General features: G+C 41.2%; 1 protein-coding gene across 1 annotated transcript in view; it reads right to left on the bottom strand.

The window, feature by feature from the left end:
- Nucleotides 1–13218, bottom strand: part of LOC123377890 (connector enhancer of kinase suppressor of ras 2-like) — a 474233-nt gene that overhangs the window by 319512 nt on the left and 141503 nt on the right. The gene's annotated exons all lie outside the window — the stretch shown is intronic.

Below are 13218 nucleotides of genomic sequence, written 5' to 3'. Positions count from 1 at the left end.
TTATCGTGTCCCCTCTCAGTATTCTCTTTTCCAGACTAAACAAACCCAATTTTTTCAATCTTCTTTCATAGGTCATATTTTCTAGACCTTTAATCATTTTTGTTGCTTTTTTCTAGACTCTCTCCAATTTGTCCATATCTTTCCTGAAATGTGGCACCCAGAACTGGATACAATACTCCAGTTGAGGCCTAATCAGCATGGAGTAGAGTGGAAGAACTACTTTTTGTGTCTTGCTAACAACACTCCTGCTAATACATCCCAGAATGATGTTCACTTTTTTTGCAACACTGTTGACTCATATTAAGCTTGTGGTCCACTATGACCCCCAGATCCCTTTCCACAATACTCCTTCCTAGGCAGTCATTTCCCATTTTGTACGTGACACTACAGCTGGTTAAACTGCACATTGTAAATAATCTGATAAATTTAGCTCTTTTTTTGTTGTAATTCATTCAGACTTCTATTCTCACAAGTTAATTTGCCATTCAGGACTGTTTAAACTGTTCTTGTGAACAATTTTCAGAACATAGATTAATTATTCACTGTTAACATCAACTATTAATCATTTATAGTGTATGATTGGTCTTCTATGTCATGTGGCATTATCATCCACTCAGAGAGCAGAAGCAAACTTTTAAACCAGGAACACAGATACTAATGAATAGTTAACAATGTATAGCTTCTTTACATGAGAATAAAGACATATATACAAAAAACAGCTATTTCCCAAACATTAGTGAGAACAGAAATCTGTTTGTGTGAATATTCATAGCTAGGGTAAAAGCACAAAAGAAGTCTGGACCAAACAGCCATGTGGAATCTGAACAAATGTTTGTGAACACTGTTTTGTAAGCTTCAACTACTTGATGTCCAGGCCTGTGGTTTAACTGCAAGACCATTCTTCCTCAGAAAGTTTGACTGTTAGCAGAGGGATTTGAACTGCTGGGGTGGACTGTAATCTAAATGGAGAGGAAATACTTTATCTTAGTAGTCAGCTTTCTGCAATGTGCTCTGGTTTAAAAAAAAGAAGAAAAACAGAAATGGCTGTGGGACAGAATGCATTCTTTTCACCCAGACCTACCCACCAAGAATGTCAAAATACACAACAGGATATGGATAAAAATTAAAGACTAACTAGCAAAATAGACACATAAAAAAAAGATGTTTGCAATGGTGACGTAGCTGTGCTGGCCCCATGATATGAGACACAAGGTAGGGGAAGTAATGTCTTGTATTGGACCATCTTCTGTTGGTGGAAGGTACATGCTTTTGAGCTACACAGAGCTCTACTTGAGGTCTGGGAAAAGAAATCAGAGCATCTGAGCTAACTACAAGTTGAGACAGATTGTTAAGCATAAGGGGTAATGCATGTTGTAGGCAGTCACCTGTATTGAAGTGGGCAACTGAGGGTTAGATTGTTATGCATAATGGGTTTGAAGTGGGTAGCAGAAGATGTATATCAAATATGGGGTATGGCTATGTTGTAATAAAAGACCCGCATGCACTGAGTTTCAGAGCCCAGGTCAACTGACTCAGGCTTGCAGAGCTACACTCACAGGGCTAAAAATAGGACCGTAGATATTCAGGCTCCTGAGCTCCAACCCAAGCCCAAATGTCTATACTTGAGCCCCACAGGCCAAGCTCCACAAGCCCAAGTCAATTGACCTGGGCTCTGAGACTCTCTGCTGTGGGTTTTTTTTTTTATTGCAGCTTAGACTTACCCATGGTGTTTGACATGGAAAACAGTTTCCTTCATTCCCTGTAAATGAGCAGTATACAGGAAATGTTTGACAGTTTTACTTACCTAATACATTTGAGTGCTGAAATCCTTGTTAAAAAGCAGGCTGTTTTATATTAAATTGTCATCCACTTAACATTTATAGCTACTCATTCATTCATTGAAATATGAATATGTGTTCCTCCCCTTTTCTCTCCCTTTGTCTTGTACTGGGACAATAAGCAACTGGCCCCACTAAAATGCCTATACAACAGTTAGTAAGGAAGAGTGCTGTGGTTCTCCCTTTCAAGAGGAGCTTGATTTTGCCTATTCAGTAACCCATATTAAGGATCATAAGCCAGTTCCTCCTGTTTGTATTTCAGAGTCCATATCTCCCTGTCCTTGTGTTAACAGGCCAACCACTGTGCCTGCCCATAACTCATTCCTATGTAGAAAGTCTGGGAGATTGCCAACTTTCTCTCAAGAAAAGCCACAATTGCCATCAGGTAAGAAAAGGAAACAATCTTTGGTTGTTGCAATTGAGATAGGAATGTGTTGGCCATTCAAAGTCCCAAGTGCTTTTTCTAAATTCCCAAGTGCTGAAAAATGTAGGCTTTATACTGGCAGCACATTCATCATGGCACAAATTTTACATTCTCATTTATTACAAAAACAGATGCAGAACTTCCTGTGGAGACAACTGAAGGTAAGCACAGGTGGCCAAAAAGGGTGAGAACTTGATTAAGAACCTTGTTTTTTCATCTACATGCATAAGCTATTAGAATATAGTGTGCATGGACCATCATTAAGCTATATATTTGAATGGTAAAAACACAAACAAACCTATCATCAATGGGTCTAATTTGGGAATAAAAATCCTGCATTTTCTACTATTCTTTTCTTATCCTCCAAATGGTGTATGAGAAAGGTGAAAGCATATACAATTATGTTTCTTCTCTTGACATTTGAGTATAGAGCAGGATCATTTATAATGAAAGGACACAAGCAAACTGAAAATATCACATCCATCCACAAGACAGAAAATCAGAGAGCTGTATGAGTGCAAGGGACTTTGATCTAAAAAAGAAAGCTATAATGAAAACAGCTGGTTTAAAATTTTGGCTTGCAAGATCCACTGCACAAAATGCAGGGTACAAAGTCAAAGACTGGTGGTCTTACTGAGGATTTTAAATTTGAAGACAGCAATACCATTGATTAACAGATATACTATAGAAAGAATAGTTTTCTATCGCAGAAAGTAGAGAAGAAAAATTAGAAAAAGAAAATCCAGAATAGGATTTTGCCATAATAGGTGGGAATGTGTAAGGAGGTGATATGGTTGGTAATATTAATATTTAAACATAACTCTTTATATGCAAACACCATATGAACAGTAACAGTAATCTGCCCCAATATCCCTGAGAGTTAGGAAAATCAATATTATTATCCCTGTTTAAGAAATGGGGAAAGAAATACAGAAATGTTCATGAGCCAGTCATGGGTAACAACACAGTGACTCGGGTAGAGCGAGGATTAGAGCTCAGAAATTCCTGGCTTCAAGTCCCACTGGCAGTTTAAAGAGAAGCAATGGCAGGATTAAAGAGGATAGTTTCATGAGGTGGAGATTAAATTAAATGCAATCAATGGCTAAGAGGTTTAATCACAGAAGAACTATACTAATGATAAGGCAAAGGGTCTAACTATGCCTGTATTGTCTAGAGCTCATCAAAACTCAGTATTTCTGTTTCATGGGAAAAGCTGACATTTTGAATCTTTTTTTGTCCCAAAACAGGGAAAAAAATTCTACATTTTCTGTGAAACAGAATGTCTGAAAATTTTTGTTTTGGGAAAGATGTTGTTTTGGAATTTTAAAAATTCATAATGAATTTTTAAATTTCATTTTGAATGTTATTTTATGCGATTTTCAAGCTTATATTTTTATGTTATTTCACGACGTCAGTAGTAATAGGGCATATTGCACAACTGCTGCTGTCATATCATAGCATAATAGGTCTATTGTTTTTATTTCTTTTTTTAAATCATTAAAGGCAGCTCCTATTTAGTATTGATGGAAACACCTTTGTCTTTTCTAGGTCAAGCATCTCCTGTTTCTATTTTAATAAAACAGTTTAATGCAGAAAGTGGGTGAAACACATCAAAGTGTTTCATTTTTCAGTGAAAAATTTCCTAATAGGTCTAGTATTGATGCTCTACTGACTTAGAATTATATTAATCACAGAGAGGGTTTATATTATATACTTGCTTGACCTGGAAAAGACAAAGGTGTTTCCATACATATATTGCACTTTGGTTTTTAGTACTGTTTGGTTTTATTCTCCATGAACAGTTTGTTATTTTTAAACACATCAGTGAGGTTTTTAGTTCAGGTTCCATGTTACAATTAATTTTGAGATGTCTGTTTCAAAGTTTGTTCATGCTTTCAAGTGGTTAGTGTCATTGGACACAGCTATGGATAGTGAAGTGACAGGATTGAGTGACTCCAGGGCTTTTGTAGTTGATAGGTTTTTCAAAGAATAGAAATAACAGGTGGCTGTTGTAAGATGTGTGACAAGAGCACAGAATATGGGTGGACAACAGGTTATTTGCACAACTTGAGAGAAATTATAGCCTTTATTAGTGGGTTATTTGCTTTTAAAGATGAATGACAGAGCACTTTTATGAAACAAATCTTGAATACCTAACCTTTCAATACCACTAACAACAAATATGGGTAAATGTAAAAATGACAGACATATTTCTAAAAAAAAAAAATACTTGAAAAGCAGAAAAATCGTCTTTTATTTCTCTGCCAAATCCCAAAATGGAGGGTTGTGTAACTAGTTATCTTGCTAAAACATGGCTGAAAAAAGCACAGTGGAAAAGTGTACATTCTCTGGTTCTTTATTGTATATTTAGTCTAAGATAAAAGTTGGCTTGCAAGATACTATCCTGGGATTATTTTCTTTAAATGCATTCTTCTAAAATTCATTCAATTGCTCTATTTGTAGAAAGAGTAAATTGATCATGGGATAAAAATAACTCTTGTGCTTGCATACTTAAGACAGTGGAATGAGGCAAAAGGCTAGTCTAAAGTAAGGTCTAATTTTTAATGTATTTTTCATAATAATCTTCATTGCACATCCTGTACTATATGTAAAATCATTGTTAGAAATTTGGCAGAGTTTAATATTGTGCTATAGAAGTGTAGCAAAGAGGTTGCTGAGAAACATCCTCTCTCAATATAGGTGTTGATTGGGAATTCCCAAACTAGTGCAATTTTTTCTATCTATATCTATATATCTATAGCTAATATAATAGATATATAGTCTTTTAGAGAGCATCCTTTGAGATCAAACATAGTACAAGTGGAAAAGAAAAAACTGTTAAGTACATATCAGTATGCTTGGATATTGTGACATGGAAGAAGAAAACAATGCAAGAAATACCTGTGTTACAAGAGAAGGTTAGTTTAGTTTTATAGCAAGAAGAAATACATTGCATCATTGGGTACTGACCTATGAACAATGAAGTCACTTCCACAGCAGTATATTGAACGAGGTAAAATATATTACACAATTGGCATATAATAAATATGAGATTTGTGTTTGGTATAGGACACCATTTTTAGTTAAGTATTTTGTATCATGTAATTCCTAACAGACTTATTTTTAATCAAAGTACAGTAGTTAGTGTTTCCTGATCCTGTCATGCAAATAACAGAGTGAAAAGCAAAGTTTGCATAATGAGCACTTGGATGCATATTTGGCTTCTGCTACATGTGATATTTTGAGCATGTTTATGGTTTTCACTGAGCTGTGAGAAATAAAAGGGCACCGTAATAGAGTTGATTGATGAGATTAAGGGAAACAACCTATCCCTGACTGAAGATCAAACATCTTCATCCATAATCATATAAAGTTCATGATATTTAAAGTAGGAATTTAAATATTAAGTTAGCCAAACTTTTAGAATGTATTACATTTCATGTGTGTATTTAAAGAATCATCACAATGTTATTTAACTTATACAGTGAGACACTTCAAAGCAATTCTGAATCATAATTTTAAATATTTAACTGTTCATCCTCTCTCTCTCTCTCTTTCACACACACACACACGCACACGCACACACACACACACACACACTTTTCTTATTGTGCTGATAGGGATTCTTTATCATTCCACTTCAAGGACTATCTGGAGAAAATAGTCTCCTCCCACTGTTCAGGACAAGAAGGCTACATGCTCTCTTTTTATGAGAAAAAACAGTCATCTGGTTAACAAGGAGGATGAGGGTAAAATTTAGCAGAAAGAAAACCACAGGCAAAGATGTTCACTATAAAAACTGCTCTTCAGTAATATTTTTCTGTCTCGGTACTTATATGGCCCACATCATCATAGTATCTGAGGCGTCTTACAAACAACAATGAATTTCTTCTCACAGCATTCCCATTTTACCATGAACTTAAAAAAATGGTTCTTTAATACACAAATATTTTCGAGATTGACTTCTGGTCCCAATTTGAGATGGTAACAATTTTCAAACTCTTGCAAATCTTTGCGGGATAGGAAAACGATTTCCCGTATTTCTCTATTAAGGAACTGGCTCTCTGTAAATAGTCCTAAAGTTATCACTGTTATGTGACTTAATTAGGTGAATCAGCTGTTAAATATTTTCAGAGTTTCTGATATGATTGTACTATAGCTGAACACTAAAGTTAGCATGTCACTCCTTGCATCAAGCAATGGAGCATTAGTATAAAATATAACCCATTTGAAGACTTTATCCCAGAGTGCACATAAAGTGCTGAAAGATCTAGGGTTGGTATTCTGCATGAGCAAAGCTGACACAAGTTGAGCTGAAGACAAGAACAATTTATGAGCCTTTGAACTACTGTTGTATGCATGATCTTTTTATTTAAAGGTATGTCTGTTCTGAAACTCCTCTGGAATGGCATGAAAATGGAAATTTTTACTTGACCCCATACTCTGCCTCCAGGGTCACCACAGCAGAATAATTATAGTATTCTCTATTCCATTGCAAGAGAGCTACCATTAACAAAAACTTTGAAGCAGTGTACCAAACATATGATATGCTTGATCCATCGTGGGGCTCAGGGTGAAAAAGTATGCATTATTACCCAGGCCCACCTGCTGATTAGTAACATCCCAGTGAAAATAAAAGCTACCATGGCAACAGATTCATATGAATGACCTGAAGACATCCAGACTGACAAACTGGGAAAAAGCTTTTATTCTGATGTTTGAGAGGTCCCTCCATCAAAAACAGAACGAAAAAATCCACATCCAACATTGATCATTCACTCAGAAACTAAAATTCAGGACTAGAGATCTGGACATGAAATCTGACACCTTTTCTGAATGGCAGAAATGGGAGGATGATTATTATGTTAAAATGCAGGCTTTGACAATGCTTAATGAGATGTAGAAAACTCTAAGAAACAGTAAAAGCGAGCTTGAAGGAGCCTTGTGTCAGGTATAATTCACACAATGTCAGTCTTGTCACTGAACAGTAGTGTTTTAATTGACCAATGATCCTAATCACATATTCTGTGGTCACAGGAATGAGATAAGAGTCAATTGAACCTAACATGACCTAATTTTCAGATGGCTTTATCACAGAAACCTACCTCCACACAATTTAACTTATCATTTTGTAGCAACTGTCAATGACTGTTACGGTATCATAAGAAAATATTGTGTTGTGAAAATCCCAATATACTAACTCATACAATTCAATTTATTCTGATCTTAAATTGGGATCACTGTACCAGAATACACCAAAAAACCCAGGTGCATCAGTTAATTAATTCATTACATGAAACTCATTGGCTCTACTCTTCATTAAGGAAAGAAAAACACTAATATGGCCCATCTCTTTGTACACTGCAAAAACCAAATTATGCCCTGTTTTACACTCCGTGCAACTTTAAAGAATCTGACCTTTAGTGTTTTGTAAACAGCAAATCATTCCCATTAATAACAAGGCCTCCAGATAAGACTAATAGTATATACTATTTTTCTGCATTTCCCTGAGCATTATTAGGTCACTTAGGCCATGTCTATGCTTATGGCTAGATCGGCACTGCTGTGATCGATGCAGCAGTGTTGATTTAGCGGGTCTGGTGAAGAGGCAGAGGGCTCTCCCATCAACTCCTGTAGTCCAGCTCCCTGAAAAAAGTAAGGGAAGTTGGCGGGAGAGCATCTCCCATAGACACAGGGAGATATAGACACCGCTGTAAGTCAACCTACATTACGTTGACTTCAGTTATGTTACCTACATAACTGAAGTAGCGTAACTGAGGTTGACTTTCAGCTGTAGTGTAGACCAGCCCTGAGATACATCTTGAGTCTAAAATCTGAAGTATCCCTCCCTTCTTTCATTCTTTAAATTAAAAAAAATATCAATTTCAACTAGAAGTCTGAAATAGTTTTAGCCTATTGCTGCAAAGAATAAAAACAGAAGCTGAAAGATCACAGGTTAAAAACCTCTGGACCAAAATTTGTTCAGTTACACTGATCAATCCCATTCATGTCAGTGACATTACACTGATATAAGAGAGCAGAATGTGATCCTGTTTCAAGAACTATGCCAGCACACCACTGATAATTATCAGGCTCCAGGGTTTTTGCCGCCCCAAGGAAAAAAAAAAAGCCGGAGTGCCGCCCCTTGAAAAGTGCCACCCCAAGCAGATGCTTGGAACGCTGGTGCCTAGAGCCAGTCCTGATAATTATCAGCAAAGATCATGATATAAGGAAGGCAAAAGCTATACAATCCATTCTGGCATGTGCTCCATAGTGGAAAGGAAAGAAGGAAAAATAACTGCGTCAAGATGAGCATTGATGCTGCAGCTGTGATCTGCATCAAAAATAGCCATCAGTACCAAAGACAGTATATGTTCCAACAAGCCCCTCAGTACTGAGAAAGCCAAAGTCAGCTCTTCATCTGAGTTTTAAGTGGTGCAGAAGATGGTGTCGGCAGTAGTGAATACTCTGCAACCAGTCCAGGCAGTGCTGAGAACACAAAATAAATCACCACAACTCCTAAATTAAAGGGAGTTGTAAATTAAACAGTGAGGTGGCAAAGTTTGCAGATGATACTAAACTACTCAAGATAGTTAAGACCAAAGCAGATTGTGAAGAACTTCAAAAAGATCTCACAAAACTAAGTGACTGGGCAACAAAATGGCAAATGAAATTTAATGTGGATAAATGTAAAGTAATGCACATTGGAAAAAATAACCCCAACTATACATACAACATGATGGGGGCTAATTTAGCTACAACGAGTCAGGAAAAAGATCTTGGAGTTATCGTGGATAGTTCTCTGAAGATGTCCACGCAGTGTGCAGAGGCGGTCAAAAAAGCAAACAGGATGTTAGGAATCATTAAAAAGGGGATAGAGAATAAGACTGAGAATATATTATTGCCCTTATATAAATCCATGGTACGCCCACATCTCGAATACTGTGTACAGATGTGGTCTCCTCACCTCAAAAAAGATATTCTAGCACTAGAAAAGGTTCAGAAAAGAGCAACTAAAATGATTAGGGGTTTGGGAGGGTCCCATACGAGGAAAGATTAAAGAGGCTAGGACTCTTCAGTTTGGAAAAGAGAAGACTAAGGGGGGACATGATAGAGGTATATAAAATCATGAGTGATGTTGAGAAAGTGGATAAGGAAAAGTTATTTACTTATTCCCATAATACAAGAACTAGGGGTCACCAAATGAAATTAATAGGCAGCAGGTTTAAAACAAATAAAAGGAAGTTCTTCTTCACGCAGTGCACAGTCAACTTGTGGAACTCCTTACCTGAGGAGGTTGTGAAGGCTAGGACTATAACAATGTTTAAAAGGGGACTGGATAAATTCATGGTGGCTAAGTCCATAAATGGCTATTAGCCAGGATGGGTAAGAATGGTGTCCCTAGCCTCTGTTCGTCAGAGGATGGAGATGGATGGCAGGAGAGAGATCACTTGATCATTGCCTGTTAGGTTCACTCCCTCAGGGGCACCTGGCATTGGCCACTGTCGGTAGACAGATACTGGGCTAGATGGACCTTTGGTCTGACCCAGTACGGCCTTTCTTATGTTCTTATGGGAGAGTCAGGAACAGAGTGTCAGAGCAAATCTGATACTGCCTAGTACACCAGTGGAATGGAAACAGTCAGTGCTGACACCACTCTCATTTGGACTGGATTCAACAGACACCCAATGGAGGGTACCAGATAGATGATACAGTGTCTCTTGTTCCTGTCTCGGTACCAGAGAGCAGTTAAATGACCCATCTCTATCCTGCATACTGAAGGACTCCTGGTGCTGGGTTGCACTTCTGTTACAGGAGGAGAAAGAAGAATCTCTCCAAGCATTGGAGTGGCTTCAATCTGTTTTGAGTCCTTTTCCTTGGAAGACCACAGGGAAGAAAATATCTCTTTTCCTCCTCAGAGGGACATCAGAGTCTGGCTATGGAACAAGAGACGACCAGCTCCAAAGTTCTCTGAGGCCTTGTCTACACTACAAGACTATTTCGAATCTACTTAAGTCGAATTTGTGGATTCGACCTTATGAAGTCGAATTTGTGTATCCACAGTAAATACACTAATTCGAATTTCTGAGTCCACAGTAACGGGGCTGGCGTCGACTTTGGAAGCGGTGCACTGTGGGAAGCTATCCCACAGTTCCCGCAGTCCCCGCTGCCCATTGGAATGCTGGGTAGAGCTCCCAATGCCTCCTGGGGGAAAAATGTTTCGAGGGTGCTTTTGGGTAACTGTTGTCATTGAACCGTCAATCACGCCCTCCCTCCCTGAAAGCTCCGGCGGGAAATCTGTTCGCGCCCTTCTCTGGTCGGTTACAGCACGGACGCCACAGCACTGCGAGCATGGAGCCCGCTGCGATCATCGCTGCACTTATGGCCGTTGTCAACTCCTCGCACCTTATCGTCCACCTCTTCCACAGTCAGCTGCTGAGAAATCGGGCGAGGAGGCTCCGGCAGCGCGGTGAGGACAGGAAGTCACAGAGTGGCGCAGACCTCTCACAAAGCACGGGACGCCGCGCCGTGGAGATCATGGTGGCAATGGGTCAAGTTCATGGTGTGGAACGGCGATTCTGGGCCCGGGAAACAAGCACGGACTGGTGGGACCGCATAGTGCTGCAGGTCTGGGATGAATCACAGTGGCTGCGAAACTTCAGGATGCGTAAGGGCACTTTCCTTGAACTCTGTGACTTGCTGTCCCCTGCCCTGAAGCGCCAGGACACCCGGATGCGAGCAGCCCTGAGTGTGCAGAAGCGAGTGGCCATAGCCCTCTGGAAACTTGCAACGCCAGACAGCTACCGGTCAGTAGCGAACCACTTTGGCGTGGGCAAATCTACCGTGGGGGTTGCTGTGATTGAAGTAGCCCACACAATCGTTGAGCAACTTCTCTCAAAGGTAGTGACTCTCGGAAACGTCCAGGACATCATAGATGGCTTCGCCGCGATGGGATTCCCAAACTGCGGTGGGGCTATAGATGGGACTCACATCCCTATCCTGGCACCAGCCCACCAGGCCAGCGAGTACATTAACCGAAAGGGCTACTTTTCAATGGTGCTGCAAGCACTGGTAGACCATAGGGGACGTTTTACCAACATCTTCGTTGGGTGGGCGGGCAAGGTTCATGACGCGCGTGTGTTCAGGAACTCTGGTCTGTTTAAACGCCTCCAGGCAGGTACTTTCTTCCCGGACCACAAAATAACGGTTGGGGATGTGCAGATGCCTACAGTGATCCTCGGGGACCCAGCCTACCCGCTAATGCCCTGGCTCATGAAGCCCTATACAGGCGCCTTGGACAGAGAGAAGGAACTCTTCAACTACCGGCTGAGCAAGTGCAGAATGGTGGTGGAGTGTGCTTTCGGACGTCTCAAGGGGAGATGGCGGAGCTTACTGACTCGCTCGGACATCAGCGAAAAGAATATCCCCGTAGTTATTGCTGCTTGCTGTGTGCTACACAATCTCTGTGAGAGCAAGGGCGAGACCTTTTTGTCCAGATGGGAGGTTGAGGCAAATCGCCTGGCTGCAGTTTACGCTCAGCCAGACACCCGTGCCGAGAGAATATCCCAGCGGGAAGCGCTGTGTATCCGGGAGGCTTTGAAAGCAAGTTTCCTCGGAGAGCAGGGTAACCTATGACTCTCCACTTGCTTTCAAGAGAAACTGACCCTGGGCCTGTGTCTGTATGTGTCGATTTCGATCTGCGGTTACATACCCCGTTCTCCAAGTTTCCCCCACTTCCAAAGCACGTTTTAAAGCAAATTAATTGTTACACTCATTATTAATAAATCTTTGTTTTACTTTGCATTTCTGTTCAGGTGTTGAAACATGGACACATACTGTGCTGGGCACAGTGTGCACTGATGTACAGACCGCTTGTTCCATAGAGGAATGACATCCTCCTGCTCCTACATAGGTCTCTGGGGTGGGGGACGGTTGCAAGTGGTTGTGCATGAAAGGGAGGGATTGCAGGAAGGGGTGGGTTTGCAGGAAGGGGCGAGTGGTGCCTTCTTTGGATAGGGGTTTGGATGACGGCAGTGGGCTGCGGGTTTGGGCGTAGGAAGGGGTGAGGGGTGTGGGGGAAGGGTGAGTATCTGTCCGTGGATGAGGGCTCTTGTTGGGGCTCAGGGCAGCGGAGAGGCTCGTTGCTATGGTGGAAGTGCATGGTAAGGGCAGCGTGCCTTAACATTAAGGGGGTGGCAGGCGCTAGGACCCTGGACAAGCATACACATCACAGAATGACCCGGGGCAGCATACACCACACAGAGTGACCCTGGTGCCTACTGACTGCAGTGTGTGTGTGCCCTGCAGTTGATCATGGCCCCAAGTCTGTACCCTGGTAATGTAGGCTATACCGTGCAATTATAAATCCCCTCCCCCCCCCATACACAAAAAAATCCTCTGACACGAAAGACGTGACCGAAACAGTGAATAACAGCAAACAGCTTTTAATAATCTAATACACAGTGGGGGGATGAAACTTGGATTTGGGACTGGGTGAGCCTGTAAGGGAAGCACTTCTACAAATTTATAGCGTGAGAGGTGTGTGGTACATTAGCGCTATGCAGTGGTGCAGTGACAGTTCTCACGGCCCCTACCGCCCCTCTGTCTTGTACTTTTGGGTGAGGGGGGGCAGGACTTCTTGGTGGGGGAGGGCGGTTGCAGATACACTGCAGGGGGGCTCTGTCCTCCTGCCTGCGGTCCTGCAGAACATCAACAAGGCGCCGGAGCGTGTCCGTTTGCTCCCTCATTAGCCCAAGCAGCGTTTGAGTCACCTGCTGGTCTTCCTGCCGCCACCTGTCCTCCCGTTCGATGTGTGTGCGATGCTGTTGACATAGGGTCTCCCTCCACTGTCTCTGCTCTGCCGCCTCGGCTCTGGAGCAGGTCATCAGTTCCGCGAACATCTCGTCCCTAGTCTTTTTCTTTCGCCGCCTAATCTGCGCCAGCCTCTGCGAGGGG

Source organism: Mauremys mutica, chromosome 9, assembly GCF_020497125.1.
Source record: "Mauremys mutica isolate MM-2020 ecotype Southern chromosome 9, ASM2049712v1, whole genome shotgun sequence".
Taxonomy (NCBI): domain Eukaryota; kingdom Metazoa; phylum Chordata; order Testudines; family Geoemydidae; genus Mauremys; species Mauremys mutica.
This window is presented reverse-complemented; position numbering and strand designations above follow the sequence as displayed.